Consider the following 14,708-nt stretch of genomic DNA (forward strand, 5'->3'; position numbering starts at 1 on the left):
AGCCTTCTGGAAACACCTATGACCACAGATGAGAAAAGCACCAAGAAAAGCCTGTACTCTCTAGCCAAAGGACCAGAGAAGGGGCAGCCTAGCAAGACAGAAAACTTTTAGACAATAATTGCTCTACTTCAGTACAATACAACAGAAAAATACTGTGGCCACCACCTCCCACTCATGTCAGCAAAGGCCTAGTGGGAAGCGCCCACTACAGAGAGGCTGCACAGAGACTCCCAACACCCGCCCTAAGATAGTATCAAAAAAACCAAGCGAGGAGCCTGGACTTCTGTGCTTGCCAGTTGGTAATGAAACTCCAGCTCCCTAGCGTTAGCGGATACCAAATAGGGAGCCTGGCCTCCTGCCCCTCTCGGCAGTAAAAGCACGCCCCTTCCCCTTGGCACTGGGGCGGAGTTGGTGGAAGCAGAGTGGAGAGTCAGGACTTTCACTGTCTCCTGGCAGTAATGAGGACAGCCCTACCACCGAGACAGTGGAGACCATTAGGGAGTCAGAACTCCCACTTCTGCCCAGTAACAAGGAAGCTTCCCCCTCAGTTGTCAATGGAGTTCCACCCAGTGGAGAGCCCGGACTGCTACCCTCGCCTGACAGTAATTAGGTGGTGCCCTCCACCTCACTGCCAGAGCAGTGCCACAAAACACCTACTACGACAGGAGGTGGACATAAGACCCAGAGCCTCATCACGTAATATGAAAATGTCCAGTTTCCGGGGATCACTGAGGTGCTTGTATTCTCATGGCTGTGCAGGGATTTAACCACGACCGCGTCTAGTAAAAGGTCGAAGACCAAGACCAACAAGAAGCGCCCTCAGCACGCAACATCCAATGTGTTTGCCATGTTTGACCAGTCACAGATTCAGGAGTTCAAAGAGGCCTTCAACATGATTGATCAGAACAGAGATGGCTTCATTGACAAGGAAGATTTGCATGATATGCTTGCCCCACTAGGGAAAAATCCAACTGATGAGTATCTGGATGCCATGATGAATGAGGCTCCTGGCCCCATCAATATCACCATGTTCCTCACCATGTTTGGTGAGAAGTTAAATGGCACAGATCCAGAAGATGTCATCAGAAATGCTTTTGCTTGCTTTGATGAAGAAGCAACTGGGACCATTCAGAAAGATTACCTGAGAAAGCTGCTGACAATCATGGGAGATTGGTTTATAGACGAGGAAGTGGATGAGCTGTACAGAGAAGCCCCCATTGACAAAAAGGGGAATTTCAATCACATGGAGTTCACGCACATCCTTAAACATGGAGCAAAAGACAAAGGTGACTGAAAAGAACTTCAGATTCCAGCCAAACGTTCCTTGTTGCCACTTTGGGTATTTCTGAGATTTTCTCTTAGAGCCTGTTGCATGCCCTTAGCTTTATAGCTTTTGCTTTTCTTGTTGTATTTATTCTCAGCCATTTTGGGTATACGTATCTTTATAATCAGACTGGAAATGGGACTTTTTATCATTTTCAGATTAGAAAATACGGTAATTTAACTTACCAGCTCCTATCCCCCCAATAACTGCAGTCTACAGAGTCAATATATTTTTTCAGAGAAAGTTATTCACTCAATTTTTTTCTGAACCATAATTAAACTTTACAATAAAATACTTGTTTAAACTTAAAAAAACAAGGAAAAAGAAAATGTCCAATTTCCAATAAAGAAAATCACTTGGCCTGCTAAGAACCAGGAAGACCTCACACTCAGTGAAAAAGGACAATCAGTAGGTGCAGACATCGAGATGACTGAGCTGTCAGAATGAGCAAAGATCTCAAAGCAGCCACAATAGAAATACTGCAATGAACAAAAAAATGTAAAACTTTTGCTCTGCAAAGACCTTGTTAAGAGGATGAAAAGATAAGCTGGAGAGTGAGAGAAAATATTTGCAAACCACTTATCTGACAAAGGATGAGTATCTAGAATATATTTTTAAAACTCTCAAAGCTCAACAGTAAAAAAGAAAATGATCCAACTAGAACATGAACAAAAGATGTGAAGAGACATTTCATCAAAGAAGACACACAGACAGCAAATGAGCAAGTGAAAAGATGGGCAACATCATTAGTCACTGGGGAAATGCAAATTTAAACCACAAGATACCACTATGCACCTATCAGAACCGCTAAAATAAAACGTAATGACAACACCAAATGCTTTCGAGCGTTCAGAGAGACTGGATCACTCATACATTGCTGGTGGGAATGTAAAAATGGTACAACCACACTGGAAAACAGTTTGGCAGTTTCTTTAAAAACTAAATATGCAACTACCATATGAGCAACAACTGTTCTTCTAGGCATTTATCCCAGAGATGTGAAGCCTTAGGTCCACAAAGAAACCTGTACACAAATGTATAATGGCAGCTTTATCCATAACAGCCCCAAACCGGAAACAACTCAGATGTGTTTCTACGGACGAAGATGAAACCCACCGTGGAGCGTCTGTCCCATGGCATGCTGCTGGGCAGTGAAAAGGAACCAGCTCCTGATGGCTGCAGCAACCTGGATGACCCTCCACACAATTGTGCAGAGAAGGGCTGGCGGGCAGTGATGACATTACAAGCTCCGTGCGCCACTGACAGCGCAGCTGAGCTCCATGTGAGGAAGCCAAAGGCACTCAAATAAAAATTGGGGACCCAGGCAAGCCTGCCTTGGCTGCCAATGGCAGAGAAGGCCATGTGAATGAGCCCAGGGAGAGGAAGCTGGGGTCACTGCAAGTGGGACAGCCCTTTCCAGCTGTACCCACCCCACACACACCATTTCTGTCTGTCCCTCACACTCAAAGGACTCTGAGAGTTGCTTATCTTAGAATTACCTTAGAAGCAAGAGGCTCTCATGGGCATCTACATTTTTCAGTTCCATCCTTGAAGAGAATCTCCCAGAAGAGGATTCCCATGGGTGCTTCTGGGATTTGCTCCATCATCACTGAACCGATACGTTCTGGATGATCTCAGTGAGTCCTGCCTGCTGGGCTTTCTCCCAGCTGTGCAGCTGTCACCTGTATAATCTTCTCTTGGGTACTTTTTTTTCCTGAATTGCAGGGAGGTAGCTAATCTACCAGCAAAAAACTGGGTCCCTTTGGTAGGGTTGCAAAGGATAAGAAAATAATAGAAAATGGAAAATAATGGAAATAAAAGAATACCCAGAGACGAAGGTATAGTTTTATGGATTTATAAAGATTATAGGCAAAGCGGGTGCTCAGGGGGCCTGGATTTCTCCGTCAATCTCAGAGGCCATAAGTGAAGTTTTACATGGTCATTTATAGGTACAGTGATCAGTTGCCAGGGGTAACAGATTTACATAACAGCAGGTAGTTTCTCGTAGGTTAACAGTTTTTCAAAAGGCTTCTTCAGATCCCTTAACTAACTCTTTCTACGTGAACAAATGGTTACAAAATCTTTCAAAGGCTAACTTCTAAGTTCTAAGGTAAATTTATCAATTAACAGAGGGGTTAAACAGAAATATATTGCCTCCATATTTTCTTTATCATGTTATTGTGAATGGAGACAGGGAGTCTGGAGTTTTAAGCGGGAACCGTCCCTTGGGCTAATTGCTTATAGCCACAGGTGGCTGTCTGTTCGGGTGGGCACTCTTTGATCAGCTCTCATCCTGTAGTTTTTAGCAGACTTGCTTTGCTTTACAAAGCAAGTCCAAACCTTTAGGTCTGAGAATCGCAGCGCCTTGTGGGATTCAGCCGCTACTGTCTTTCAGAGATGCCCTCCTGAGGTGAAACAGCTTTCGATATGCAAACTAACACGTTCACATATTCATTCAGGGTAAAGCTCTGCAAAACTCCTGAGACGTTTCCTGTCTCCAACAGATTTATATTAATTCATGGAGCAACACTGAATCAGTTTTAGGTGATGAAAATTTGTGGGTTTGGTGTTGACAAGGAGAGTTTCTAGAGAACTGTCTTCTTAGAGTCAAGGGGCAGAGCCAGGCCACTCACTTCTACCAGCCAGGAACTGGGGGATGGGACCACCCTCCTTTGCCAGGCTCACAGCTTCGTTGGATCCCTTCCATCCCTGGTAGACATATGCTGCAAAAGAATGTGTTTGGAGACTGAAGTTGCCTGATCACCATGGTGATGAAGACATGCTACCTGCACGGCACAGGGCGTCCTATGTATATTAATATTTAGCAGTAGCAGTTAGCCAGGCAGCAGTTGCATTCAGTTGCGGCACATTACTGGCTAGAACGAGCATCCTGAAAGAGATACAGTCCCCAGAGAAAATCCTAGAAGAGATTTTGGTGAGGTCTGCAGACCTCTCTGTGACATAGTCCACTCTTTCTAACCAGTCTGATTTGGGGAGGCAGATGGTTGGGCAACCCTGCCCTGGATCTGGAATCAGAAGTTCTGAGGCTCATCACTTGGAAGCTGGTTCCCATATGTTAGGCACCTTGCCAGGGGCATGTACATTTCCACTGGCTCCTCCTAACAACCCCCAAATGCAAGCACTCTTGTCCTTGTTTTACAGGAAGGAACTGGCAGGAACTGGAGCTCAAAGAAGGTAGGTAACTTGGCCAGTATATGGCAGAGCTGGGATAAGAATACAATCAGTCTTACTGATTATATAATTACTATAACTGTACCCTCTCCAATTCTCTGTTTTTTTTTAATCTGAAAAGTGGGGATAACCAAAGGTCCCATCCTTCTTCGTAAGTTCAAAGAAAAATCATGAATAGACACAGGACAGAGGGTGTCAGCTGGCTGCAGCTGCGGGCACTGGAGGGGTAAGAGAAGGAAGGCAGGCCAGTTACTGGGGCGAGAAGCCTCCAGGTACTGAAGGGTGGAGGGGGGTGAGACTTCCCAGGCCAGGAGTGAAGTGGGTGAGGAATCAGCCCAGAACAGAATGACAGAACAGTGAGATTAGAACAGAGTGTACCCAGGAACCTAGCATGTGGCTCCCTCGCAGGTAACATTTCACAAGTGCGGAAAGAGGTAGTTTCTTCCAGCAGTGGTGCTGGAATGACAGGCCAGCTATGAAGAATGACAAAGAAAATAGCAACCCAAACTGAGGGCTTACTATGTCCAAGTTCATTGCTTTATGTCATCACCTTATTGACTTCTCACCACACACTTAGGAAACACATTCTGTGGTTATTTCCATTTTACAGAAGAGGAAACCAGGACACAGAGAGTATAAGCAACTTTCCCGTGTCACACAGCTTGTATTCACACCCAGTTGTCTTTGGATGTTATAAAATATGGCTGGAACTCCATCTCCCTCCTCACATCAGAGTAAATTCCCAAAAAAAGAGAAGATTTTAACATAAGGTATAAAATCATTTAAGTTTCAGAGGAAAACATGGGTGAATATTTTTATAATCTTCAAGAGGAAAAGGCCTTTGAAACATGATGTGAAAGCTAGAAACCATAAAGGAAAAGATTGAGAAATCTGGCTACAAAAAATTTTAAAGCTTCTTTCTTAACAATAGAATACCATAAACAAAGGCAAGAAATTTAACCACAGTCTGGGAAAACATACTTAACATTACACATTACAAAGTCCTAAAATCCTAAATAAATAAAAAGGTCTTACAAATCAATGAGAAAAATTGACCCAAGAATGAAAAGGACATAAACAAGCATTTCATGGAAAAGGAAATACAATATGAAATTATGAACCTCACTAATTAAGAAATTAAAATCAAAACAATGACATCATTTTCATCCATAATAACTACAAAGATTTTTTAAATGACTGATGCCTGATGTCAATGAGGGGTGGGCAGCATGTCTGCCCATATACCATTGATGGGCAACTTGGCAACATCCTAAAATGTGCCTATTCTTCCACACAGAAGTCCCACTTCTGGGAACATGTACTACAAAACTTCTCAGACAAGCTCATTAAGATGTACATGCAAGGATTTTTTTACTGAAGGTGTTTATAATAGTAAAAACCCAGAAATAATCATCAAGTCAGTCAATAAATTATGGTACAGCCAAAAAATGAAATGACAAATAGTTTATGAACTGACATAGAAAAATGACCAAGATGTATTGTTAAGAAACAAATTGCAGGGAAGTATGTCCAGTGTGCCTCTGTTTTTATTCATAATATTAAATTGATAACGTTTTAAGATGGTATATACATAGGAGGTAATCAAAAAGACCATTTCTAGTGATTATCTTAGGGGGATTTCTGAGGGACTCTCACATTCTGTGTAAGTCAGCTCTGCATGTTCAAAGTATTTTGAAGATGGAATTACAGTTGCAATCATCATCATAATAAAAATGTCAGTAATCATGGGTTATTAACATCCCACTGTGCCTCTGTACAATGCTTGGGAGACTAGGCATTCCCTCTTAACTGGAATGAAGGTTTTTGATGAGTTTTTTCATCTTCATGATAGCTTTGAAGAACCCTAAGTGGACAGAGGGTGAGAACTTCCTGCTCCAGCTCTCTGCCTCAGTTCCTGCCAAAAAAACACAAATTTCAAGGACTCAGATAACCCAGTCTCACAGCAAAAAGAGAAAAATAAAGAACGCCTGCAACAGCTTCACTGCCGCTTCTGTTATCAGTCTGCTAAAGCAGGGAAAAAAAGGCATTTTTACCCTTTAAAACTCCAAGCAACTTTCCCTCAACTTCCCGGCATTTTTTATTCCTTCATTCATGTGCTGTGGCCACCCACTCCCTCTCTTTCTCTTTCGCTCTCTCACTCTCTCTCTCTCTTTCTTTCTCAGAGAAATACATAAGCTTTTACTTCTGTATATCCTGATCACCATATGAGAAGTCTTTCTCCCCCACGTACAAATTCCACACCCTTTCACCTAGCACAGCCTTCCAGAAGGCACTAAAGAGACGACTCTGCTTTTTCATACATTATGCATCAGACCCTCTTCCGCTGGCTGGTGGGGGAAAGGGGGCAGATGGAAACTTGGCTGAGTCTGTAAGGAACCCTGGAGCCAGAGTTGACAGAGAAAACCTCACAACTCTCCCGTAGAGGCCACCAAGAGCCACAGATCTCAAAGAATCAAAGATTAAGTTCATTAGTCACAGAAAGTTCAAACCAGCTGCCAAAACTAGGCCCCACACCACATATCTGAAGGCAGAATATGGAATCAGGGGTTGTTGACCCTCCTGGGAACCCCTGGAACAGACACTCGTGCATGCACTGAGCGATGGAGGCCTGGCTATGTTCAAATAGTCAAGTGATGATTAGTGAATTATTTATTCAAGCCCCAAACAACACTAAGTTGTAATCATTAATACTTCAACAGACTAACTCCTGGCTCATTCACATGGACCATTAGCCATCCCTGGTGCATACTGTGAGAAACACCATCCTCCTAGAATGCCAAGATTAGTGACTGGAGCTAATGCAGCAGTTTCTGCCATAATGGGAATCTGAATAATATAAATAATTGACATTCATAAATGGTGTGCAATGATTTCAATCCTATTGTCTTATCTAAGCCTTACTGAAGATAGTCCTTGTAACATCCATACAATTTTTCTTTTCTACCTTCCTCTACTTTGGTGGGTATGTGCAATGAGAGACCTGTCTGAGAAAGGGGATGGAAAGAGGGCAGAAAAATAACCATCCATACAAAGGATGACCAGCTGAGTAACCAAAAGCCACCCAGCCTGTGTAGTGTTGAGATCCTTCTAAGCCACCTCCCATGTTTTAAGCAGGCACTGTTGATATCAGACCCAGTAGTGATGGAGCTCTTGTTCCTAAACTCCACATCCAAAAGAGGCACACAATTTTATTTTTGGTTTACATACTTCCATATGTTACATTTATTTAATGTTTCCATTATAAGACTTTCAAAAGAAGTGAAAAGCTATTAAATATCAGTTTGCCAACTGTAGCATGGAACTACTGCCAACTGTAGCTAGTACTGACATGGCCTCCACGGAGTGTGTGACCTTTTGGAATATTCAGATTGCTTTCCCAGGTACCCACAAGTGGAAAGAAAAAGGAAACATGCCAGATAAATGCTATTTCCTCTCTTGTCCACCTCCTCACCCCATGGTTTAATTTCAAATGTCCTGTGCCTTGAGACAAAATACTACAACACTAGTAGGATCAGAGCTAGGACTTGGAGTTGTCAAGTTCATAGCAGGAGCTTAAGTTGGCAGTGATTTGAAACCGCTTGGAGTGTAGAGCTCTGAAGTCTACAAAATAGGGAAAACTCAGAGCTTATTACTTATTTGACTTCACAGTCTGATTTCATTCCTTACATACGCCATGTGAGGTAGACGGAGCTGGTACTATCATCCCAATATTACAGAAGAGGTTTCTGAAACTTATAAAGGTTCAAGTTCAAAGACTTTAATTCACAACCATGCTTTAAATCCAAGTCTTGTAACTTCAAGGCCAATGCTATTTCTACAATTCCTTTTGATTGTTTGCTATTGTCCCAAAAGGGGGCTAAATGCGGCCCCTATCAGATACTGTTTCTCTTTTATTCCTGCTACCCTGACCCTTTATCTAATTCTGAATTCCTCTCTAAGCCTTTTTCCTCCAACCTATTTTTTTTATTTTAATTGTGATGAAATACATATAACATAAAATTTACCATCATAACCATTTTTAAGTGTACAGGTCAGTGATATTAAATACATTCACATTGTTTTGCAAGAGCTCACGCTATTCTTTAATTGATTAATGGATTTTAAATTAAAAAAAACAAAGAAATTCTGGGCTTTAAAGCTTGTCTCTACTTTCTACAAAACAAATGGAATAAGTGGTTTTAATAGGTGCGAGGCACAAATCCCTGGTCTAAATTGCCCCTCTGGACAGCTCCAGTCACCTCTTGACTGGGTCCCTCCCTCTAGGCCCCACTGCCCCCATTCACCCTTCAGCCCTGCTGGGTTCAATCCCTACAACCCTGTCTTGGGCATGTCTTGGGCATGTTGGCCCCTGGACTAAAAATTCGATGGTTCCTAATATTCTATAGAAGAAAGTCTATGCTCCTTGGGTTAGTACTATTAATCTTTATACAATGACTCCACTGTTGTGACACTGTTTTACTCACCAATTCATTGCTAAGCCCCTTCTCTTTTGTTACCTTCCTTTATAAAGGCTGAAAAACCTAAGGAGTCACTTTCACAGTTTTTCTTGCAGCTATGAATTAAAAGAACTTTTATATTCCTGATAATAAGAACTAAAGCAACTTAGGCCACCTCTTCATCTTTCTTTCTATCTTGAATGAGTATGTGATGCTGGGAACTACGCAGCCATCTTGTGACTATGAAGGAGCATGCATGAAAGACTGACAGGGTTTTGATGGCATCACTAAGTCCCTGCCCCAACCCTGGACTATCTATCCCCAAACTTCTTAAGGGAAAAAAAAATCATCTTTTATTTGTCTAAGCCTCTGTAGTCTTCTGACTGATTCATTAACTGATACATACACTCTTTCTCTAAAAATATAAATAAATAAACAAATCACTATGTTGTAAAATGATTTAGTCCATGAGTATCATGGCTACTGAAACCATTTGGCAAAAGTTGATGGCAGAATTTTATAATAGAGGATCAGGCTGACAACATCTGAATCCCCTGATCAAACTTAAACTCACAAAAAGAACAACAATTAGACAATTATGTGTACCTGACATGTACAATTGTAAGTACACAACATTAATCATAAAGAGTTTTTGCCAAAAATTGACATGGAATCTGACAAAACTCCTAGGGCTAATTACCAAATTACAGAAACTACTAGGGAACCAGGAACAAGTTAAACACTAGCATGGGATGTCGTAAGAGCGATCCAGAATGTGAGAAATTCTATAGAATGTGTCATTCTTCTTCAACAGATAAAGTATGAGGTGAAAAAAGAGGAAACATATTGGTTTAAAAAATTAGAGACATATTAACCAAATGTAATGTGTTAACCCTATTTACGTAGTATTTGTTTCAAACAAACCTACAATTAAAAACGTTTATCAGAATAATCTGGGGAATTTGAACACTGATTGGATGCTTGACATTACTGAGGGATGAATGTTAATTTTTTAGCTATAACAAGAGTGTTGTGGGGATATTTTTAAAAAACTGAGTCCTTGTCTTTAAGATACTTCAGTAGAATTCCAATTAATAAAGATAGAAAGAATGATGGAAATAGAAAATCACTATGTGAAAAACACCATAATAATAATTGTTGCAGACAACAATCATTAATAGATGCTATATTTAGTGAGTAAAAGAAAAAAATAGGACATGTATGTGGTTTCAAAGTATCTTCCCACAATTGCAAAGGGAAAATTAGAACTTTATAGAGAAATCTGCAGTCACCATCTGTATTTGTATCCTATTGCTGCTATAACAAATTTCCACAACAATTTTAGTGGCTTAAAACAACACAAATGTATTATCTTTCAGTTCTAGAGGTCAGAAGTCTAAAATGGGTCCCACTGGACTAAAATCAAGGTGTCAGCAGGTCTTCCTTCCTTCTGGAGGCTCCAGGGAGGGAGAATCTTGTTCCCTGTCTGTTATAGCTTCCTTGGCATATGGCCCTCCGTCACTTTGACCTCTGCCTCCAGCATCATAGCTCCTCCCCTGACTCTGACTCTCCTGCCTCCCTCTTTCATTTATAATAACCCTTATGATTACATTGGGCCCACCTTAATAATCCAGGCTAATCTCCCAGTTTTAGTCTGTTTGGGTGCTATAAAAAAGTACTATAGACAGGATGGCTGATAAAAATTGGAGATTTCTTTTTTGCAGTACTGGAGGCTGGAAGCCCAAGATCAAGGTGCTGACAGATTCAGTGTCTGGTGATGGCCTGTTTCCTAGTTCATAGAATAGATAGCGTCTTCTCCTTGCATCCTCACGTGGTAGAAGAGCAAGAGTGCTTTCTGGGGTCTCTTTTATAAGAGCTCCACCTTCAGGACCTAATCTCATCCCAAAGGCCCAGCCTCCTAATACCATCACATGGGGGGTTAAGATTTCAACATATGAATTTTGTGGGGACACAACATTCAGTCTATGGCACTTCCCACCTCAAGCTCTTTAACTTAATCACATGTGCAGAATCCCTTTTGCTATGTAAAGTGGCACATGCACAGGTTCTGGGGATATGGACATGGACATCTTTGGGGGATATTATTATTCTGCCTACCATACCACCTTACCCAGGTGATCAGAGCATTAACACCTCTAGTAATGAGACATAGCAATACCCGTGGCTGCTGATATGATGCCCTGAGAAGGGCATAACATTATTTCTATGGTATTCTTGCCAAAAATGTGTGACCTCAATCTAATAACGAAGAAACACCAGACAAGTCCAGATTGAGGGAGATTTTACAAAATATTATAACTACCAGTATTCTTCAAACAGGCCTAGTCATGGAAGACAAGAAAAGACTGAGGAACTGTCCCAGATGTGAGGAAACTAAGGACACATGACAACTAACTGTAATTAAATGTAGACTCCTGACATGGATCCTGGAATTGAAAAGAATATTAGTTGGACAGTTGATGAAATCTGAATAGGGTCTATAGAGCAGTTAATAGCATCATAGGAATGTTAATTTTCTGGTTTTGATTAACGTACTCTGGTTATATAAGACGCTGACTTTTAGGGAAGCTAGGTCAAAGTTGTACAAAAAAATTGTTGCACTATTTTTGCAACTTTTTTGAAGGCTAAGATCATTTCAAAATGAAAATGTAAATGTTCTTAATTAAAAACTGATAAACAGACCAAAATACTTTTAAATGAAATTATATCCTAACTCAGATTTGCTTTAAAATAATCCAGCAAGGGGAAGGAGGGACATAGATGAGGTTAGAGACAAAATTTAATAGGCCATGTGTTGATAATTGTTGAGTATGAGTAATGAGTAGTTGGGTTCATTGTATTATTCTATTCTGAATATGTTTGAACTTTTCCCTTATAAAAATTAAATAAAAATAAGAAGATATTATGAATGTATAACAGTTAAATAAAATAAATAAATTGAACAGTAGCTTAAAATATTCCACAACAAAAAGCAAATCTACCTGGTTTACCAACAAGATAAAGAAACATACAATTTTATAAAAATGATTTAAGAATACAAAAAAATGTACACACTCCATTCATGTTTATGAAGCTAATATAAATCAGACACCAAAATCTGACAAATAATGAGAAAGAAAATTATAGGCCAATCTCACTCATGACAATATCAATAGATGCAAAAATACTCAGCAAAGTATTAGTAAAGTAAATCCATCAATATTTAAAATCATTAATACATAATGATTAAGTTGGGATTAATCTAAGAAACGCAAAGTTCATTTAACATTAGAAAATCAATTAAGATAATTTGCCACATTAACAAATTAGAGAAAATTTGTATATCATCTCAACAGATGCAGAAAAACACATTTAATATGTTTCAGCATTCATTTATAATCAAAACTCAGTATTCCGGATTGAAGAAAACTGAAGAGATATGACGACTAAATGCAATACATAATGCTAGATTGGAACTTAGATCAGGAGAAAATTACTATGAAGGACATTATTGGGGAAATTGACGAAAGTGGAAAATGGACAATAGATAATAATATTATATCAATGCCAAATTTCTTAACTTTGATGACGGTTATCATGGTTAATAAAGAAAATGTGCTTGTTCTTGGGAATTACATACTGAAGCACTTGGGGGTAAAGGAGCATAATGTCTGCAACTTACTCTCAAATTATTTTACACAGTAAGTGTGTGTGTAGATAGATAGTGCAAATGTAGCAAAATGTTAACAATTGGTGAATCTCAGGGAAGGATATATCAAAGTTCTTTGTATTATTTGTTCAATAATTCTTCTGTATATTTGAAATTGCTTAGAAATAAAAAGTCTTAAAAAGCATCTGCAATATGGTAAGGATGTAGTAGATGCTAGGGACTCATGAATTAATTTTAAAATATATCAGACAAAGAACTTTTAGCAAATAGAATTACAAGAAAATCTCTTCAACTTGATAAAGTAGTTGAAAAAACAAACAAAAACTACAACAAAGTACAGCAGGGACATTTGTCATTTACCAAACAGCCAAACGCCCACTATTTCATTTTCCAAACATTGTACTTTTTTGCCCGTTTGCCTCACTGCACTGGCTAGAACTTTCAATTGCAAAGTTGAACAGAAGTAGGGGATAGAAAGCACCCTTGTCTTGTTTCTGATATTAAAAGGAATTGTTTTTATCATTTCATTGTTATATATGATTTTTGATTAACTTTATATGTGCAGATACCCTTTATCAGGTAAAGGAAATTCCCTTCTACTTCCATTTTGCCTATTAAAAAAACTCAAAGTACTATATTTACTAAAATTAATGAGAGCACTTAGTGAAGTCATTGGCTATAAAACATAGAAAAATTGTATTTTTATATATCTACAATTTTGAAGATATAATTTTAAAGGTAGCATTTACAATAGACCAAAAAAAATTTTAAATACCTAGCAACAAATCTAATTAAATACGTGCATGATTTGTATAGTGACAATTATAAAATTTTACTGAAACTACTAAAGTTCTAAATAAGTTGAGGAACATAACATGTTTATGTATTAAAGAGTGGTTCTTAAATTTTTGGTCTCAGTATCCATTTATACTCTAAAACATTAGAGGACCCCCAATGAAATTTTGTTTATATGGACTAAATCTACCTGTACTTACAATACTAGAAGTTAAAATTAAGACTTAAAAAATACATATTAATTCATTTAAAAATAACAACAAACCCATTCTATGCTAACATAAATAACATTTATATATTTTTTAAAAAACTATTTAAAAAAAATAGTGAGGTAAGTAACCATACTGCATCTAGCGTAAAGCAGGCCCCTGAGCAGGAATAGTCCTCATCCCAACCTTACCGACGCAGCCCCATCCCCATTTCCGGCGGGATGAAGTCTACTTCCGGCAGGTTGGGCCCACTTCTCGTAGGTCAGACCACCTTCTGGAGGATCAGATCCATTCCCGAACACGGTGTAGTGCCGGCTTCTGGGGGATCAGGACCATTTCCGGCAGATGAGGCTCACTTCCGGCAGGTCGGGTTGTGGCTGGATCGACTTGCTTCCGGAGGGTGAGGATGGCCTGAGGTAGCCGGGGCTCGGGGCTCGGGTCTCTGTCTCCTCTGTGGCTGGTGGGGAGTTGTGAACTGTGGGGGTTTGAATGTCTCCCACTTTGGAGAGGTTGGGAGAAGGTGAAGACCTGTATTCTTGTCCAGATTTCTTGGGAGGAGAGAGGGACCGGCCCACTGCACCCCAATGTTGCCTCCCCCTGGCTAGAGTCAGGAGAGGGGGAGGCCAGAAGGTCTGTAGCTGGGCTTTCCAGTTATGGCTGCTGCTGCTGTTGCTGCGATGCTACTACTAACTGTACTTCTGTGTCTACTGCTGACTGCTGCCATCTATGAGCCCTTGCTGTATGCTCAGTGAGGTAGGAAGAGATTTAAAACTCTCATTTAATCCTCTCATCAACTTTAAGGGTGTGGGTGTTAAAACCATATTTACAGGTCAAGAAATCGAGATGCAGAGAAGTCAGGTACCTTACCCAAGGCCTCATAACTAGCTACATAACAGAGCTGGTCTGAACTTTTCTTTAAGTCTCTGGGATCGTACATTCCAGCTGCTGTCATAAAATGGGGCAGTCATGTTTTTATCAGCTACAGAACTCCTCGCTTTCAGGGGAAAAGCCAGCTCCAAATCCTGTCTCATCAGGAGAGGGAAAGAAAAATTCTTTTGATA

At 40.0% G+C, this 14,708-nt stretch overlaps 1 pseudogene across 1 annotated transcript; it reads left to right on the forward strand.

Moving 5' to 3' along the window:
• Positions 1 to 736: 736 nt before the first annotated feature.
• On the forward strand, positions 737 to 1,619 carry LOC105805812 (annotated as a pseudogene). The gene has a single exon (XR_001137228.1). The product of XR_001137228.1 is annotated as a myosin regulatory light chain 12A pseudogene (transcript).
• The last annotated feature ends 13,089 nt before the right edge of the window (positions 1,620 to 14,708 follow it).

Source organism: Propithecus coquereli, unplaced genomic scaffold (genome assembly GCF_000956105.1).
Source record: "Propithecus coquereli isolate 6110/MARCELLA unplaced genomic scaffold, Pcoq_1.0 Scaffold134, whole genome shotgun sequence".
Taxonomy (NCBI): Eukaryota; Metazoa; Chordata; class Mammalia; order Primates; family Indriidae; genus Propithecus; species Propithecus coquereli.